This window comes from Dermacentor variabilis, chromosome 10 (assembly GCF_050947875.1).
Source record: "Dermacentor variabilis isolate Ectoservices chromosome 10, ASM5094787v1, whole genome shotgun sequence".
Classification (NCBI taxonomy): Eukaryota; Metazoa; Arthropoda; class Arachnida; order Ixodida; family Ixodidae; genus Dermacentor; species Dermacentor variabilis.
This window is the reverse complement of record NC_134577.1, coordinates 88,366,760-88,379,832: the sequence shown is the minus strand read 5'-3', so window position 1 is coordinate 88,379,832 and position 13,073 is coordinate 88,366,760. Positions and strand designations below refer to the sequence as shown.

The window sequence follows — 13,073 nt, the reverse complement described above, 5'->3', positions numbered from 1 at the left end:
CCCTCACGATATCGCCCACTACCTTGCCGCACCTCAATGAAGCCCTCGACGACTATCCTGTTCGCCGTCACCAGGCCGCTACCTGTCGCCATCGCCTGTCGACAACCGTCAGCCCTTATCCCGAAAAGTAAGAGCAGCAAGCGATCGAGGTGCGGTTGCCGATTTAGTTTTGAAAGACGACGCCTTTTAGGAGCTGGAACGACGGCTGTAGTCACCACCAATGCTTTCACACTTCGACGAAAACCAACACCGAAGCAAGTAGCGTAGTCCTCGGTGACGTGTTAGTTCATAGAAATGACGGAGTTAAAAAGCATAATAGCTTACACTAGCCGGCCATTGTCAAAAGCGGAAACGAATTATTCTACGACGGAAAGAGTGCCTTGCGATCATTTCAGCTACGGCGAAATTTCGGCCTTCCTTATACGGCAGGCACTTCAAAGTGGTAAGCGACCACCACGCTCGCGTTGGCTGGCAAACTTAAAGGATCCATCAGGTCAACTAGCGCGATGGAGACTCAGACTCTAGAAATTTGACATCACCGTGGTGCGTAAGTCCGGGAAAAAGCATTCTGCCGCCGACGGCCACTCACGCACCCCTATTGGCCCGCAACCGCAAGGGGGAACTCGACAACAACGCCTTCCTAGAAACAGTAACTGCAGATAACACCGCCGAACAGCAACGAGCAGATGCAGCGTTATGAAGCCTTGTCGACCATTTAGAAGGCAATACCGACGTTGTCCTTAGGGTATCTCGCCGTGGGTTGTCTTCGTTTCGCTTGCGCAATGACGTCCTCGTAAAAAGAACCTCCCCCCAATCCGCGCAAACTACCTTCTCATTGTGCCAGCAGCACACCGGCCAGAAGTGGGCACCTTGCGTTTTCCTGTACGCTCACAAGAATACAAGAGAGGTACTATTGCCCACTCGTGACCACTGACGTCGACCACAACGTCACGACAGCCATTGATTGCCAGCGGCGGAAGACACTACCGTCAAGGCCATCACGTTGTCATGTTTATTGCAGCCGATCAAGCGTCCTGGCGGACAGTTTTAGCAGATTGTGGTGAATTTGTTGGGACCCTTTGCGACATCAATATATGTAAACAAGTCGATCTTCGTGGCCACCAACTACCTTACGAGCTACGCCAAAACGAAAGCGCTGCCCAAAAGTAGTGCAGCGGAAGTAGCGAAATTTTTCGTCGAGAGCATCCTGCAACGACATGGCGCCCCAGAAGTCCTCATCACCGACAGAGGAACGGCCTTTACAATGGAGCTCATCCAAGCCATTCTGCAGTACAGTCAGACAAGGCACAGGAGGACAACTTCCTACCACGCGCAGACGAATGGCCTGACGAACGTGTGAACAAGACGTTCACCGACATGTTAGCGATGTATGTCGACGTCGAACATTATACGTGGGATGACATTCTCCCGTACGTAACCTTCGCTCACAACATGGCGGTGCAAGAAACAACGCAGATCGCGCCGTACAAGGTGGTTTACGGTAGGAACTCGACCACGACTCTCGACGCCATGCTGCCGCACGTCACCGACGAAGTGTATCTGGAAGTCGCCGCCTGTCTTCACCGCGTCGAAGAAGCTCTACAGCAGCCCGCCTGCGGATCAAGAACCAGTGGAAGATCGAAGGCCTACACTACCACCCTCGACGACGTTACGTCGAGTACCAGTACTGCGTCCGTGTTCTGCTTTGGACTCCAATGCGACGACGAGGAGTTAGCGAGAAGCTTTTGCGAGACTGTTTGGGAGCCTATAGGATCATGTGACGTATTCACGCACTGGACATGAGGGCGTGCCGGACGGTATTCTGCAATCGCAGCGCCGCCGCTCACGGCCTGAACTAGTCCGTGTTGTGCACCTTAATTTAAGCCCTTCTACCAACACTAAATCAGGAAGCTTTTTTTGGAGGGGGGGGGGGCGCAGGCAAAAACATAGGTTCATAAAGCACTGGCGTTGATTACATTAGTAGGTTGTAACCATAGGCACTAAGCATAGCTTATTTTATTCAGTTTTACGTCATACTGCAGGTCATGTGGCCCAAGCGTGAAGGTCAAGGTAACAAATAAAAAATACGCGCACAAAAGGCAGAATTGCAAGATATGAAACTTAGAAATGAAAGAATATAGCACAAAACAGCAATGTCACTTAGGAAATACTCATATAAGTCTGAATTGATTAAGGGGAGTTCAGATGATGGAAAGGAATGAGGTTCCATTCTTTTATAGTTCTAGGAAAGAAAGAAAATATCAAGAGGCTTGTCCTGGCAACGTAAGGGGAGAGAGCGAGGGAGTGGGAATGACGGGTTTTCCTGGATCTAGAAAGAGTTGTGTGGACTAGGATCTAAAGAAACTTACGGTTTATGAAGGAGTAAAGGAACTTCAGGCGTATCATCTTTCCCCTCGTTTGAAGGGTGTGGAAACCCTTTGTCTGCAGTAATTTAATTATACACTCTTCTCGGCCGTACCTGGAAAAAATAAAACGTATGGCTCTTCTCTGCATCCTTTAAAGGCTGGTAATGTTGATTTTAGTGAACGGGTCCCAAATAACGCACGAGTATTCCAAATTGGGTCGAATAAAAGTGGTATATGCTAAACATTTTACTTCATGGGATGCATGTTTAAGCTTATGGCGAAGTAGACATAGCTTTCTGAAAGCAGAAGAGGCGGTAGCAGCAATGTGGCTATTCCAATTTATGTTGTTAATAATTGTAATTCCAAAATACTTGTACTCGCGCCCTTCAGCCACGTGGTCTGGGCCAATAGAATAAGAAAACTTCACGGGTAGTGTTTTTTTCTGTTTTTTTATACGTAGAAGCACAGATTTATCTGAGTTTAGTTTCATTCCCCCCTTGTTGCTCCACTCAAGAATGTTTTTCAAGGCTAAATAAAAAGATAGTTGATCATAAACAGTATTATTTTCGTTAAAAATGATGCAGTCGTCAGCGAACAGACAAATATTGACAGAGGCCTCTATTACATCAACTATGTCGTTACAATGAAGTGGGCCAAGCACGCTGCCTTGAGGCACGCCAGAGGTTCCTGAAAGAGAATAACTGCTGCCCATTAATCACTACGTACTGTTTTCGACGCGATAAGTAAGCGGAAACCCAGGACAGGATAAAGCCAGGAAGACCAAGCAATTATAATTTACAAATTAATTTGTCATGAGGAACTGGATCAAATGCTTTTTTTTTGAAAATCCAAAAATATCACATATTACTTGGCCAGCCTTGTCAAGGACTGAAGCAAACGAGTGAATGACTGCTTAATTCGGTGACTGTCGAGAGCCCCTTCCTGAAGCCATATTGGAAAGGAAATAAAATGTTACGCTCGTTTAAGAAATCGTTAATGTAGTTACCAACAATGTGTTCAAATAATTTACAAGAAGAGGATAATATTAAAATCAATCCTTAATTCAGGACTGAGCTTGGGTCACCTTTTTTTAATATAGGAACAGCACGTGCTACTTTCCAATCGAGTGGAAGTACCGCGGTATGTAGAGAGGCCTGAAAGACTACTACGAGTAATTTACTTAAATGTTCCGCACAACGCCGAAGGAAGGTGTTGGCAATGCATTCTGGACCAACAGATGATTTTACTTGTTACGTGAAGAGCATGTTAAGTGCACCTCGATGAGAAATATTAACGTCAGAAGAGCAGGACGGTGAAGTTTGGAAAGAGGGTTCACTAGGCGGGGAGAAGACACTGTGGAAGTGGTCATTTAAAAGGTTAGCAACAGCCTTGGGATCAGTTATTAGACTGCTATCGTGTATAATTTTCGTTATGGATTCATTCCGTTCCTTAATAAAGTTCCAGAATTTCTGGTGATCTTCCTTAATAAAATTTGGCAAAGTGTTACTGAAATAAACATGTTTTGCTTCTGCAATGGCCTCTGAAAGAGCGACACGAACATTGGTTAAATTGTCAGTCGGGGTGTCTACCAAGTTGGCACTTCCAAATTCCCTGAGTTTTCCAGGTTTTCCCTCAGTGCCTTTGCGAAATTTCCTGAGTGATGTAGAACTATGTTTTATGTCAAGACAGGCTGAAACCACATCGCCCGAGGCTGTCACTCTCTAGTCGTCATTATCATCATCAGCCTGGCTACGCCCACTGCAGGACAAAGGCCTCTCCCATACTCCTCTAACTACCGCGGTCATGTACTACTTCTGGCCATGTTGTCCTTGCAAACTTCTTAATCTCATCCGCTACCTAACTTTCTACCGCCCCCTGCTACGCGTCCCTTCTCTTGGAATCCTTGAACTCTCTAGTAAGCTTGTGAAAAAAAAATAAAGAAAAACAACTTAATCCAATTTGAATGCTCAGGAGTAGTTTTTGTGTTATTCAAAAAGAGAATAGAAGGGAGGGGTTAGTAAAATGCAGAGCAAATAAAATTTCTTCTTAAGAAATTCCTAATGGTGTCGGACATTCTCAAATACGAATAAAAAAGAAATGCACGTAGAAGCAAATATTTTCGGATATGAACTATTTCTATCAACTGATAGCTCAGTGGTATGAGGCCCGAAATTTGACACAATTGAGATTCTCTCTCAACAGCTCGTAAGTCAACCTCAACTGTCCTGACATACTCTAAGCCCGCGCACGCCGCCTCAATGTTGTGTTTCAATGCTTTAAAGAGTTTATTTTGGTTTGGATGAGGGACACCTGCATCTCGGCATCAGCCGACACTGTTCTTTAAACTCAAGCTCAATCGGAAAATGAGCGTTCAAGAAAGACAAGTTCAACAAGCGAACCAAGACCATTACCAAATCTGGTAGCTTCATGAACTACTTGTACAAGGTTGTGGTCGAGCATCATTTCAAAAAGCACATTTGCGTCGAGAACAGAACCGGCACCTGACATAACACGGTCTCAGTCAATGCCCGGCAAGTTGAAATCACCAACCACTAATAGCTTATTTCTATTGAAATGTGCCATCTGTTCACTTAGCCTAAGTAAATAATCGGGGGAAGAGTCAGGTGGTCTGTACACCGCACATAAAGCAAAAACATGACCCTAAATGTTCAGTTTTACGAACAGACTTTCACTCCACAACAACAGCCACTCCACCGCCCGTAGAAGTTCTATTTCTACGAATTATTTTGTAGGCAGGCGAATTACGTCCTTGTCACTGATTTCGCTATGAAGCCAGGTTTCCGTTATAACTGCAACGTGTGGCGAGTGCCACTAAAGAATTGATTCCAGTTGAATTATCTTATTCACGATGCTGCGTGCGTTAATGTTTAGTAATCTGATAAACCTGTCATTGACTGGTCCATCAGAATGTTGAGCAGTACGAGAATTAGAGACTACCTCGGCGTTGGTTTGTTTTGTCATTCCATATCATATCATTGTTAATGCGTAGCTTATCATGCTGAAGAGAAACCTTCCTTCCGAGGGATTTATCTTGTTTGGCACTTTCCCATAACAGCTTACGCTTCTTCGAAGTGACCTTCAAATAATCGTTTTGAACAAAAATGTTGCTTCCCTTAGCTTAGAAACATTTTTAAATATTGCTACTTTCTCATTACAATCCTGCAGAAACATTATGGCCGGTCTTTTAGGGCCAGTCCTACCACGTCTGTGAATACGGCCAATGGAAACGCACTTTGCGCTTTTAGATCACATTCCGTCTCATTTGGCTCTTCAAGGATACCATGAATAACTATGTTGGAACGCCTACTTCTATCCGCAATATCAATGAGCTTTCAAGCGTGATTATTCAGTCTCTTGAAACGTCTTTACTGTGTTTTCAAGGCAGCCCAAGCCAGCCGTATCAGATTTAGGTTCCGATATCTGACCTTGAAGCCGCTGAAACAGTTCTCTTGTTTGAACTGTCACGTTTTTGTCTTTTTGTTTTCAAGTCGGCTAATTCCTCTCGCAGGAAATTTTGACCGTCAAGAACTTTATGCAATGAATCGGCGTTAGTGGGTCCAGGATTAGTTTCACGTCCCCACTCAGCAAAAGTTTTAGAACATGAACACACTCGCGACATATTTTAGAACACTGTCGTGGGCACGGCAGTATCAGCAAGAGAGGACAGTCACTACTAAACGTAGAATAGCAAGAACTAACTTGCACAAAGCAGAAGAACGGCTTGGTGAGTGACATGCCTCGGCAAGGCCCACCGTGCCCACTGTTCTATACGGGCAACGCTAGATGACGTCATGAAACCAGGGGGGTGGGGGTGGAGCATGCTGGAGAGGGGCGGTATTTTCCATTAGCTTGACTTCGTGCGATGTTGGCGCCTCGAAATCTTCGTCAGGTTGATCAAGCGGTGCCGGTATTTCATCATAGGGTAGGCGATGAACCAACGTTCCGGCGACCCAGAGAAGCAAGCTCTACACAAAACAGAAGAACGGCTTGGTGAGTGGCATGCCTAGACAAGGCCCACGGTGCCCACTCTGACTGATAATATGACTGTTAATATAGGACTGTTCTTGCTTGTTGACTGCTGTGGACTCACTTATTGTCCTGTGCAACAATTTGTGCCTCAGTGTATATTTAAGTGAATTAGTTCATTGATTGCATTGTGCGGAAATATTTGTGCTTGTAGTCTCATGCCCATTTAGGACAATTCTTTTTTAACTTTCACAAGGAGGGGGGGGGGTGCTGATTTTGTCATATCGTGCGCGGTATTCGAATGTGGTAAGCGGCGTCCTTGGTGCTGTGCGGTGGTTGTACGAAACGACGCGAGCACGGCGAAGACGACGAAGAGGCAATGATGCTGGTATGTGGCGAACGGAAGATGCAGAAAAAGAACGGAAGTGACGAACGAACAAATTTGACCAATAGCGATTTAACACGCGAAGAGTGAGAAACAGGAAAAGGAAGTGGCGGGAGGAGCTCGTGGAACAGCACAGAAGCGAGCAGTGCCAAGCAGGAAGAGCTCGTCGGGTTCCCGTCCCGAAGCCCAGCTGCTACCTGGCTACTCCATTTACCTGGCGATTCTTCAGCCGGCCACGGACCGCTGCACTTGGACCGGTACGAATTCCAGCCCTGGTCGTTCCATTGGTTGTCCCGGATCAGACTGTGCCAGGCCTACCCTGCTGTTCGTTCCTAGGCCTTCCGTGACCCGTCCGACTATACCACTCTCATCCCTGGCGTCATCGTGAAGCAGAATCTATCGACCCGGACACAACACATCGACGTCCACAGGGTGAACATTCACAAACATTATCACGGCGTGGGCCGTGATAATGTTTGTGAATGTGGCCGCGTGGCCCGTGCTCTGTGGAGGCTGCTTAGAGCGCCAGCACGTGACAGCAAGGCGAAGCACGCCTGCTTGTGGCGTCATCGGCTGGCGGCCAGAATAACCAGGCGTGGCTGAGAAGCAAGCGCCTGCTGGAGTCAGCTGGTATCCCCCCCCTCCTCGTATGTCTGTTGGGCGAGGAGCGGGGCCTGCACCTCAATGCCTGCTGCTAGCAAACCGCGTTGTATACGCAAGTGCAATGGAACGTGGAAGCGTAAATATACGGCCGGTAGTTATTAGGCACTCCTGGAGTACCTATGTTAATTCGTAAGTATTCTATGCCTTCTTCCATCAGAACTTTGTCCGTCCGTCAGTCCGTCCGTCCAGTTTTCTGTCTGTAACGCGTGACAGGATGCATTGCATGCATAGATACACCTGAGGCGCTATGCAGGAGTATATAAGAATACCTTATAACTACGTATGACTAATGACATTGATAATTTTGACTATATATAGTGATTACCGAGAGGTGTAAGTGTAAGTAAGGTTGAAAAGACTAATAAAATTAGTTACGATAAAATTAGTCAAGTGTAAAGGCGATTAACAGAGGGTAATTAGGAATACTCCGGCTAATTAAAATCAATTGATGGTAAATTATTAGACTAATCAAAGGAACCCAATCAAGGATTTTAGTTACCTTGATATTAGTTATACCTAATTAAATAATCTTAATAATTACATATATGAACGTCGTTGTCGTAATTTTAATTACAATTAACTGATTAAGTTATTAAGCAAACGTCGTCAATATAGAAATACCTAATCCTGAATAATAAGTAACAAAATAATTACGTTTCTTTAACTAAGCTTACGTTTCGCTTCAGTGCACTTCTCTCCTAAACCGCTTCGAATCAGGTGACGTTTATTCATGCTATGAGATGTAGCCAGGGCTCCGTGCTACAAAAAAGTACGCAGAAACTCTACTGGCATTCTCAAAGTGTGCATAAGCCTACCCCCAAATTTAGGTTGGCCCACCCCCAAATTTCAACTTGACCCATTACCAAATTTGAGTTGTCCTACGCTCGAATGTCACGTTGGCCCACCTCCAGATTTCTCAAAATTTCAAGTTGGCCCACCCCCAAATTTTCAGCTGGGGGCCCACCGAGAAATTTAAATTGGCCCACCCTCAAATTTATGTTGGCCTACACCCAAATTTCAAATTCGCCCACCCCCGAATTTCAATTTGGCTCACCCTCATATTTCAGTTTGGCCGACTACCAAACTTAAGAGGAAGCTTTAGCTCGGGCCGAACTCCGACGCGGCCTATTCAAATACATGTAAAACGAAAAAACGTTTTTATGAGATAACCCCTGGACCGATTTTGATGAAATTTGTCGCATTTGAAAGAGAAAGTTAAATTCTAGTGACTGTTGGAAGCGGAATTTCGATTTAGGGCTTAAATTTTCTTAAAACGATTTTCAAATATTTGACCGTTTGAAAAAAATAGAAGCACGAAGTTTATAAATTCATAGCTCTGCATCAAGAACCGATATCGCGGTTCTGTAAACGGCATCCATTAGATCATTCAAAGCGGACAAATTCAATATGTCATTTTACATCTTACGTGAATTTGTTACGTTGGTTACAACGGTTTTGCAAAAGTTGTATTTCTCTATGATTAAATTTTTTAATATTCATGTGTAACATATCAATTTTGTCCGCTTTAGATGTACTATTAGATGCAATTCACAGAATTGTATTATAATTTTTAGTGGTTAAGTTACAGAGTTGTAAACTTGATAGTTTCGTTTTTTGAAAATTTTCGATTTTTGCCAATTTTTAATAAAACATTGACGATCTAACTCAAAAATTCGAAACCAACAGTCACTAGATTTTAAGTTTGTCTTTTAAATGCAACAAACCTCGTCAAATTTGGTGCAGTGGTTGCCGAGAAAAACGAATTCTCCTTTTACATGTATTTAGATAGGGGCACTTGAGCTAAAGCTTCCTCTTAAGTTGGTCCATCCTCAAATTTCAAGTTGTCACACCTCCAAAGTTCAAGTTGACCCACCCTAAATTTCATGTTAGCCCCCCTCCAACGTTCAAGTTGGTCCACCCCCCAATTTAATTTAGCCCACTCCCAAATTTTTGTTGGCCTACACCCAAATTTCAAGTTGGCCCGCCCCTACTATAGGCTTCGCCATGGATTTTCTGTGGACCCTATGTATCGGTATGGTTATACTCTCTAATAAATCTTTTTTCGATTGTTCCTCATCGCTGATAAAGCTACCAATCATCTACCATTTACACTATTATAAGTTTTATAACGATTCAATGTCGTAACGTCACACATTACACATTTTTGGGCAGATACAAGGCATTACAAATTTCGCGTGCCGGACCCATCTTGGTACGGTACTCGCCAGAGTATGCTTATGCATTGAAATACGCTGGGACTTCCTATTACCTAGTGGGCATATGTTGATCCTTCCATGTTTCCAAGGTGCTAGCGTACAAGGTGCGGTTTGCTAGCAGCAGACGCTGCGTTGCAGGCCCCGCCTGTTACGCATCCACCTGGCGTGGGAGGCAGTCCACAGCGGCTTGCCTATCAGCCGTGTCTGCTTGTTCTGGCCGCCAGTAGATGGCGCTACAAGCGTTCGTGCTTCCCTTTGTTGCCTGTTGACGGCACTCTAAGCAGCCTCCGCAGAGCACAGGCCACGCGCTCGCTTGTTTCCTTTTATAAAGGACCACCCTGTACATTAGCGCAAAGCGCCTCTACCAGATGCCACGTTCTAGTAACGCTGAGCAACATAGGGGCGAAAACTCTGAATCATGAAACTAACTCTTCATTGGACGAATCTGACCCCACAACAGAAATTGACACTCAAAGTACAACGATAGCGGCGAGCACAGTCGGCGATCGTCGAAATCTGATCAGCGTGCCAAGCATGCCAGCATAATCGCTGGTGCCTGCGTACCTTCTTTAACGCACTGCAGAAATCGGGTCGCGTGTACAATCTGGTCAGACAACGTGCCATGACAACAGACAACGAATAGAACCACCGATAACATTCGAGAAACTTCCGATATATGGAGGCGCGTCCTCCGCCGAGCGATAACGTTCAACGTTTGGTAGCGGCTCAAAAGCGGTCACCGGAAAAAGATGAACAAGTGCATGTGCCAATATGCCGTCAATCTCTCAGTGCCATTTCATTCGGAACGCCGCATGTACAGTTTCATCCATGGCTAAATTGCACATTCTTATTTTTTCGTGTGGAAAACATTTGACAGTAAGTGAATCAGATCATGCCATGTTTGAACGTTTACTTTTTTTTAATGTATATTCAAACGGAATGGCTTTTTCACGTCACGCAGGCACTGCTACAGTCTTCGTCGCAAATCCTTCACCCAGCGGCAAACGGCAGACTCTGCTTCAAGCCGGTAGCCATTGACTTCCCAAAGACGTGGCCAGAGAGTATCACAGCCCGACCCCTACAGCCGAACTATTTCGCCAATACCGACGTTCCGCATCGACGACCCCGCTCCAGTCACTAAAGAGCCTTGAAGCAAATAAGAAGTTTAGGGGCCACTGTCATCGACGCGACATCATTCGTAAGACGTCGACTTTGCTGAGCTTGTCAAAACGCCGGTATGCCACTTTCTTTTTTGTTTCTAGAACACGTGTCTCAAATCAGAAATTTGCAGTTTCAGCTAAAATACTACGCAATCAGACATAACTATAGCATTCATATTATTACGATATCATTGAGCGATGCTCAAGGGACGAGCCGCCGCGAGAACGACGACGAAGTGGGTCTGTGCCCTTGGCGAGAGCGAGTGTCGGCCTGGTGGTCTGGCTCCACTGTAAATAGCCTGCAAATGGCCTCTTTCATCTGTGTCTTTCCACACGCAACATTCTGGTGGAGGTCAGCGATCCCCGTCCTCAACACGGAACCCCGGAGTGGTCGGTACATCGAGCTTGTCACCATACCTCCCGGTGACGAGACCACCTCTGCAACGCTCCAATCATCACGGTTGCCCAATATCGCGACCCTGGTGTGTTCTCTGGGCTGAAGGGAGAGGACGTTGACGAATGGATCAAGCTCTATGAACATGGCAGTGCTAATAACAGGTGGGACCCAACGATCATGCTCGCCAATGTCATCTTTTATCTCGGCGGCACCCCACGAGTGTGGCACCAAACGCATGACGACGAGAGAACTAGTTGGGACAGTTTCAGAGAAAAGCTGAAGGAACTGTTCGGCGACACCATTGGGCGCAAGGCTGCCGCGAGAAAGGCTCTTGTGTCTTGTATTCAGACATCTACAGAGCCGTAGTTTCATACATCCTCGACGTCTTGGCTCTATGCCACAAAGCTGACGATACTATGTCTGAAGCTGATAAAGTGTCGCATGGGCTAAAAGGCATCGCCGAAGATGCTTTCAGTTTGCTTGTTTTCGGCCACGTCTCGACTATCGACGCCATCATCAAAGGATGCCGTCGCCTTGAACAAGCTAAGAGCCGCCGTATCACACCGCATCACGCGGCTCCCCAACACTGCTGCTACGTCGACATGTGAGGGTCGACCGCGTCAGACCACTCCCTGTGACGACGTAACCCGTATTGTTCGCCGCGAGTTCGAGGCCGCCTGTTCTCCAGCTTTCTCCGCGACGCCTCCCGATCCACCAGCAACAACGATTGCGATGATTCAGGCCGTCGTCAGACAGGAATTCGAGAACATGGGTCTAAACTCCGTGTATTCATCGTCCCCACGCACTGTTCCCCAGTTCTCTAGTAGCCCTCCTCGTCCCCGGCAGTCCTTTTCTGCCGCATCTCGCCGCAACCCGTCCGAATGGCGTACCCCTGATGAGAGGCCGATCTGCTTCCACTGCTGTCGCATCGGCCACGTCGCTCGTCACTGCCGCAACCGATGGCCACTATCTCCTCGGACATACGCCGGCGCTTATTCCGCACCTTTGGACCTTCTGTTCCCTATACGCACCTTTGGACCTTCTGTTCCCTATACCACCCGCTGTGAACCCACTGCCGCTGATGCCCCTGCTCCGAACCTTCGCTACAGCCGCTCGCCCTCACCTCGACGCCGTCAGTCTCGTTCGCCCCAACCCCACCGCTTCTCTTCCCCGCCTATCGCCTACCGGACCCAGCCGGAAAACTACACTGCAGCTTCTGGAGGTGAAGCTGCGTTGTCCACCCTCCCCTCAAACCCTCTGCTCACATTACCTACGAACCAAAACCTCGTTGACGTTGATGGCTAACCTGTCGCGGCACTCATCGATACCGGAGCACATCTTTCTATTATGAGCGCTGCCTTCCGACGACGTCTGAACAAGCTCCTCACTCCAGCGTCGGCACGCGTCGTCTGCGTTGCGGATGGCGGTACTGTGCCTATCATCGGCATGTGTACGACACGTGTTAGCATCGCCGGCCGCCACACTCCTGTCCTCTTCACCATGGTTGATCATTGCCCCCACGACCTCATTCTCGGCCTCGATTCTCTCTCCGCGCATTCTGCTCTTATTGACTGCTCTGCCAGTACCCTTCGCCTTGAGTTGCCGATTCTCGCAGAACATTCTCACGCACCCCAGTGCCGCCTACGCCCCACCGGCTTATTCTCCTGCCGCCAAAGTCAATAGCCTATATTGAACTCTTGTCTTCCCCACCAGTCCCTGATGGCGAGGACCTCGTCACTCCTCTGCACGACGTTCCACTGCAGTATGACGTTACCGTGCCTCACAGTATACTTACTGTTACTGCGAACCGCACTTTCTTGCCTATCTTTAACTTTGGAGTGACAGAGCAAATTCTACCGCAAGGTATTTGCCTTGCCAACGTTGATTGTATCGGCGACC

General features: G+C 46.9%; 1 long non-coding RNA gene across 5 annotated transcripts in view; it reads left to right on the top strand.

Moving 5' to 3' along the window:
• Positions 1-13,073, top strand: part of LOC142560793 (uncharacterized) — a 68,202-nt gene that overhangs the window by 37,671 nt on the left and 17,458 nt on the right. For 3 of the 5 annotated variants that reach the window (XR_012823430.1, XR_012823432.1, XR_012823429.1), the window contains one exon: positions 10,579-10,852. The exons of the other annotated variants lie outside the window; for them this stretch is intronic. This is a non-coding gene — a long non-coding RNA (uncharacterized LOC142560793). The remainder of the gene's footprint in view (positions 1-10,578; positions 10,853-13,073) is intronic. 5 annotated transcript variants of the gene reach the window in all.